This window comes from Callospermophilus lateralis, chromosome 9 (assembly GCF_048772815.1).
Source record: "Callospermophilus lateralis isolate mCalLat2 chromosome 9, mCalLat2.hap1, whole genome shotgun sequence".
Taxonomy (NCBI): domain Eukaryota; kingdom Metazoa; phylum Chordata; class Mammalia; order Rodentia; family Sciuridae; genus Callospermophilus; species Callospermophilus lateralis.
Window position 1 is genome coordinate 55,447,767 of NC_135313.1, and position 7,388 is coordinate 55,455,154.

Here is a 7,388-nt window from a genome sequence, read left to right on the forward strand (position 1 = left end):
CCTTGTGTAAAATATCTAAACTGTACTTTAACAATTTAAAATACATTTATAACATACATATTGAAAATACTATGTTCATGGAATCAAAATTTAAGACAATGTCTAAATGCTTAGTTATATGATGTTTATTAGGAAAAGTTGAAAAGATGATAATAAAATTGTGTGGTACACTTTAAGCCAATATTAATATTAATACACTCAAGAATGAGAACAAACAGAATTCTTCCTTATAATACCAGATAGGCAAAGATCATCTTTCTTCCTCTCTACTGGCTATCTTATTTCCTTGTTAAACTTAAAAGAAACTTTTTAAAGAATTTCAGGATATTGAAACATCTAGATTAATTGAATATTCTGAGTAACAACAAAAGAAATTGCCACACATATGAAACTTTTATTTCTGAGTTACATTTCAAAGAAATAGAATTATGATGATCTTAATATTAAGACTAAATCAAGTGCTTGCTTCGGCAACATATATACTAAAATTGGAATGATTCAGAGATTACCATAGCCCCCACACAAGGATGACATGCAAATTCATAAAGCATTCCATATTTAAAAAAAGAATAGCCTAAATGAAACATGATTTTACTGTTCTGTCATTCAGAAGGCACCTTCTTTGTACAGATTCTTAGGGCCTTCCACAGGAACCTAAGTTATCATTATCTATGACTACTAACAGTTCTAGTTATTTAGGTCTTATTAAAGAGAAGCTTATGGTATTGGCTTTGATTCTACTTTTGACTTCATATGCCTTCAGTGAAATAATTCAGAAATTCTCAAGGTCTTATTATAGTACCTAGTAGTTCCTTCTTTTGCCAAATATTTTCTCCAAAACTAAAAGTCACAATAACTTATGTCCTGTTTACTAATTTAATTCTGATTTAATACACTATATTAACTAAAATTATATTCATTTTAATATATAATAATACTACACATATTAAATGAGAACTAAAAGTTTCTACCTGATCTATCTGTATGTTTTGTTATCAGGTAAATCAATGTGAAATCACATTCATAATGCATATATTATATTTTGCTTTGAAGTTAAGAGTCAAATTTAATTGGAAGATGAGTGATGTGAGCACATCATTTTGAACTTTTCAGTTTTTGAAAATATGTATCATATATTACTGTTTTGAAAGAAAACAAATGATTAGCATTTTTTTAGGTTAGGGTAGAGGCAATATTATTCTATTAGTTTTACCACAGGTAAGATGGCTTATTTTAAAAAGTATCTTGCAGAGTTGAATTATAATTTTATTTAATTCTCTTTTATAGCTTTTTCCTGGTAACATAATTTGACTTTAAGTTATACTAAAATTTTATCTAAAAGAGATTAAAGTTGTAATCATCCATTTTATGAGAACATTATGACTAATATTACAGAACCCTGAAAAAAAATCATGTAATGTTTTGGAAAAGTACAAACATGTAAGAAATAAAAAACCAAAAACTTATGTTTAGGAAAATGCACTTAGAGACCAGTTTCACAGTGGTCCTATTAAGAGAGTTGACATTTCCCATATTGGAATACGTAGAAAACAGGTGCATGGCTGTAGGGAAGTTTATTTTCCAAGCTGACATAATAAAACCACAATGTATCCATTTATATTTTATTCATGAGAAGATACAGGACATGTATATTATTGTTAAGTTTAGGACAAAAGGAAAAACCAACAATTCAGTGGAATTATAAAGGCTAAATAATTTTAGATACTTGATTTTTGTACTAGGAGTTGCGATTTGGAAAATGATGACATTTTATTTTATTTATTTAAATTTTGCTGTTCGGGGGAATGAATCTAGGGCCTTGTACATGCTAAGCAAGTACTCTACTACCAAGCTATATGCCCAATCCTTTTTTGTTATTTTTATTTATTTATTTTTTGTGGTGCTGGGGATTGAACCCAGGGCCTTGTGCATGCAAGGCAACCAGTCTACTAACTGGGCTATGTCCCCAGCCCATGCCCAGTCCTTTCTACTTTTAATTTTGAGGTAGGGTCTCACTGAGTTGCCCAGCCTGGCTTCAGACTTGTCATTCTCCTGCCTCAGCTTTCTGAGCAGCTGATATTATAGGTGAGTGCCACAGTACTCAGCAACATCAATTGTTTGTATGGGTGGCTGGGCAGCCTAAGTAAGGGCAGTCCTGTAATTCTTACTTAGTTAGGTCTCTAAATTTATTAAAGATTTTTTGATAAAAATATTATACTGACTTCATCAATGAGATGACTTTGTAAGAAAACTTCCCGTATCTTCCTAGTAAGTCTGGCTTGCTTCTTAATGTTTAGTACATATATATCATTGAAGCAGTGTACTTTTTTATTGAGGTTTACCATGAGCAAACATGAAAAATTTTATAAAAACATCTTTATTTTTTAATTGATTTTTAAAAATAAATGACAGTGGAATGCATTACAATTCTTATTACACATATACAGCACAATTTTTCATATATCTGGTTTATAAAAACATCTTTAAATGCTCTGACATACTGTTCTTAATTCATTGTATTAAATAGTAGGCCACATATTTTTTGAGGGTTAGTTTTTCCTGTACATTGTTAATTCAGCTTTATTTTCTATACTTTATATTTTTGCAGACTGGATTCTAATATGTACAATGATGCTCCAGAATTTTAAAAATAACTTACATAATAAAGCATTTCCCACTTGTAGCTTCTTGCTGAGTTTTGTAGTAGCCATTGTCCTTACTTCACATAAGATCCCAATAAAGATCCTGATTTCATTCTTAAGCCTTTTTTGTGGAAAAGAACAGAATGCCAAGAATGCTGCTAATATGCCACTCATTTAAAAATAATTAAAATCAGAGTTTGTTCTCATAATAAAACCATCAGCAACATGGAAAAACTGCTTCTGATGAAGGCAGTACATGAAGTAGGGAAAACATCAGCTAAGGTCTAAGATATGTATTACCCTGATTTAAACATTACACAAGATAGACATATCAAAATACCATATGGTACTTCATAAATGTTTATAATTCTTATAATTTTATGTATCAGTTAAAACATAAATTTGAATTTAAAAAGTAAAAAGAAAAAAAATCATCTATAAAGGTGAAGTCTCAGACTGTGGGGGTAGTGTTTATTTCCTAGGCCTCTGATGTGGAGTTTTAAAAGTGAAAATAGAGCACAAACACCTTATTGTCATGTCTTATGGCCCAGAGTGTCAAATTGGCTTCCTAGGAAGTCATCAGAGTGTTTATTTGTGGGTTATGTTAGTTGTTATTCAGGCTATTAGTCCTTAATCAGCACCCTAAGAAGAATGGTTTTACTACATAGTTTGTCTTTATGTATTAGACTTATCTATGATTATTTTCAAACTATTGTAGATTCATTTTTTGAATCTAGAAAATATAGACTAAACCTTTTTACACTACAGGTAACCAGGGCATAGAAAGAGTGATAGGCTCTCTGCAGCTGTGGAACTGTGAGTGGGACTCTATCAGATACAAATGTTATCTTTTTTATTCTTTGTCTTATTTATAGGTATTATGCTTGTAAAATAGCAAAGTTGTTTTCTGTGATATTAATTTTTGGTGACTTACAACTAGTGAAGTAGGAAGAAATTTAGCAATAGTCCCACATGGAAACAATTCAGAATAGAATTTCTACATGGCAGACAGATTTTTAAAATATCAACAATTGGATAAAATAATATTAAACAATATGTAATTACTACTCAATACTTCCCTAGGTATAGCAATAGCCTACTCGGATTTAACAAGGATGCTTCTAGAAGAAAGTGATGTTAGTTTCTCTATGGGAACAATAAGATTCTGAAAAGTGTGGTATCTACTCTTCTTGCTGAAGAAAGAAGTCAAAGTAACCTGGTTGTTGGAATTTCATTCGCTCACTGAAAATACAGACACAATAATGTCAGTAAGACCATCATGGGCATCCTTGGTCTTTTTTCCCCTAGAAGAGAAAACAACTCCTTTTCCTTGTCAATTTCTCTGGAACTTCCAGTAGCTTTTTATTCTCTGCTTAAATATCTATCTTTTCTCTTAAGATAACCACCAGATTCAGCTAGCAATAAAACATGCCTCTCAAGACTCACAGAAAAGATGTATGGGTTCTATGGGTGGGTGTTTGATTTATAATTCAGATAGAATCTCTGGTGTGGACAATGATTGAAATAAGGTCTTCTGATAATGGCCCAGGATAGTTTTGACAGTCCCCTATCCCATACTTCACCAAAGAACTTGCTGAATTTCCTGAAGCTGGGACAGCAATTAGGTCCATAAAAATGAAGTTCATTAATGAAAACTAATTGAAAATTAATTCACCATGACTCCAGGGAAGTGCTTGCATTTAAAATGTTGTGTTGTTAGCAAGCGAGTCTCTAATCATCAGAGCATGGCAAAATACTTCAGAATGACACACAGGTTAATGAGGTGGTAAGGCATCGGAAAAACAAAGTCTTGTAACATTAAAATACCCACCATGCTTAAAATGCTGCCATGCCCCTCCTTTCTGGCTTCCCTTTCTGCCTCACTCTACCTTCTTATTTTATTATCATGAGTCAGAGCAGATGCCACATTATTATCCCATCCCTCAATAAATCTTTCCCAGAGAAGATTTTTTTTGCAATAATTCTCCAAGTTTTGATTACTAAATATGAACTTTGCAAATGCCAGTATATAAACATACACCTTAAGGATTTCTCTCTGTTTTTTTAAACATTTTATTGTAGAAAATTTCAAACACCCAAAGAGCTAATTCTATAGTGAAAGCTCTCCTACCCCCAAATTCAACAGCTATCTACTAGGAACTATTTAAATCACATTTCAGTAAAGTTGAAGGAACAAATATGTACTTAAGATACTTCCTTTCTCACATGATATTGCATCATGATCTTTCTCACCTAGCTAAAAAGTATTTACTAAAGTATCATACGTACAAGAGTGAACATAAAGAGATAGGATATTTATCCTTTGAAAAATCTTTCTGCAGCTCTTCTGAGAGCTCAGTTGGGTTCTTTTGAAGACTATATACATGCCAGTTTCTAGCTTTATGTTTATATTTGTGGATTTTAAATATTTTTTAGAGTTTCAAAGAATTTTTAAATTTTATGTTTTAAGATATACATTACAATAGAATGAATGTATTTTGGCATTTTATACATACATACATATTCTGATTAGAATCCTATTCCCGTGGTTGTACATGATGCAGGGTAACCCTGCTCTTGTATTCAAATATGAGTCTAGGAAAGTTATGTCTGAATAACTCTACAGTCCTTCCTATTCCCCTCCCCCTCTCTTCCTTTTATTCCTTTCTAATCCAATAGACTTCTATTCTTCCCCTCTTCACCCTCCCTGGATTTAAAAATTTTATCATTAAAATTTTACTGTGTTTTTGGTCACTTCAAGTGTGATTGTTCTCCAGGGAAACATTTGTTTTCATTTTCCTCTTAATACAATTCATAGTTATGCCTGATATTAAAGATGCTGGTAGGTTGATCTACAAAAAAAATCTGATGAATTACTATATTTACTCCCTATTTTATTATTTTTGAAAATGAGAAATTAAGAGAAGAATTTTGATGACATTTCTTTTTCTCTGAGTCAAGTTGCATTTGCTTAATCAATCGTTTTTACAAATTTCATCTCTTGACGTTTCCAAAGTTTATTATTCAAGTATTTTAACTTCAATCTCAACTAAAGAAAGAATAAATGCATTCTCTTTGCTATATTTTAAGGAAGGTTTAAAACATTTCTAAAAATCTTTTGTACTTTTGCCGCAGTCTGGCTGGGCACAAATCACGAGCCACTCACAGCTTTGTAGATTCAAACAGCAATTCTTTATTCCCGATCTCACACCGGCCTTCTACAAACACGCTCTGGGGAAATCCACCACTCCACTGGGCTTCTGTCTCCCAAATATATTCTGAATCCTGTGAGAACTCAAGGGGAACTCAGGCAGCAGGATATGCCCTATTCTAAACGGGGAACGCCCTAAACTCAGATTATCCTAAACCGGGAACACCCCAAACACGGATCCGCCCTGGTCCTAGAGCAAGGTCACCTTACATGCAATGTTGCTGCAAAATGTCCTATTTCCACGAGTCCTTCCACTAAAGAAACATGGGGGTATGCTGGCAAGGAAATTGTCATACCTACTTGGCTGATGGCTCCCAGCATACTTTCGTTTAAGGTATAGAGTTTGTTTATTTTGTGTTTCTAGGGATTGAATCTATAAGGATAGAGTTTAGATTTAACTTCATGGTAGAGCAAGGCTGTATTATAACCTCTTCTTTCTTCACATACTCCTTATATATATGAATTTAATCCTTTACTTCCTACAAGTCATTTAAGAAGAATTCTGGAGGTTTTGGTATCTTATTTTTTAAATTTCTTGTTTTTATGGAGTTCCATATTACATTATTCTGAATTTTTAACAAAATGATTAGGCAAATATCTATTAAGGATATTGTTATAGTATTTTGAAATAAGACATATAAAACACAAAAAAGAAAATCCTGCAGAGAGAAGAGTTAAACAGCTGATGAAAATACCTAGCACTGTCCCAGGTGTGTAGGAGATTGGTATTGGTTCTAAATTGTGCATTTTTGTTTATTACTAGGGATTGAACCTAGTGGTGCTTTACTGCTAAGTTCCCAGTTCTTTGACATAGGTCTCATTAAGTTGCGGAGCCTGACCTTGAATTTGGAACCTTCTGCCTCAGCCTTCTGAGTAGATGGGATTACAGGCATGCACCACTGCACTTGGCTGAGACTTTTCTTTTTTAATTTAGTTGTCATGGAAAGTTCTTGTGTAAAATGAATCAAAATGCATTCTACTGTCATATATACCTAATTAAAATTTTTAGAAAGTTTTTGGACACCCCCCCAAAATCTTGCTAATTTCTCATCACAATTCCTGTTGAGAAAGAGTATTATATTTTTATGATATATGTTGTATTTATATACTTTAAATGATATAACATGGAGTCATCTATATGAGAACAGTTTGTAAACTTATTGGCTTAAATTTTATTGATAAAGTGAAAAAATAATGCTATAATTTTCCAATTTTGTCATTTTCCTCTTAAATAAAATCATATTTTTCAACTTGTAATCAGATTTCAGAACTTATTCTAAATGATAACTCCAATCCTGAGATATTAGAAAATTGTATTAGTAATCCCACTTAAAAAAAAAAAAAAGTGCTTGTGTACTTCAACTTTTTCTTCTTTTGGTTGTGCTAGGGCTTGAATCCAAGGCCCCACCATGCTAGGCAAATACTCTACTGCCGAGCTACATCCCCCAGATCTGTATACTTTAATATTTAAAAGATTTGATATAATATTAATATCCATGATCTTGCAAATGTTAGAGACAATTCCCAAGAGTGAA

The 7,388-nt window shown here is 32.3% G+C and overlaps 1 non-coding gene across 1 annotated transcript; it reads left to right on the forward strand.

Moving 5' to 3' along the window:
• Nucleotides 1–458: 458 nt before the first annotated feature.
• LOC143407687 (U6 spliceosomal RNA) lies at nucleotides 459–562 on the forward strand. Its single transcript, XR_013092428.1, has one exon. It is a non-coding gene; the product is annotated as a U6 spliceosomal RNA (small nuclear RNA).
• Nucleotides 563–7,388: the final 6,826 nt, after the last annotated feature.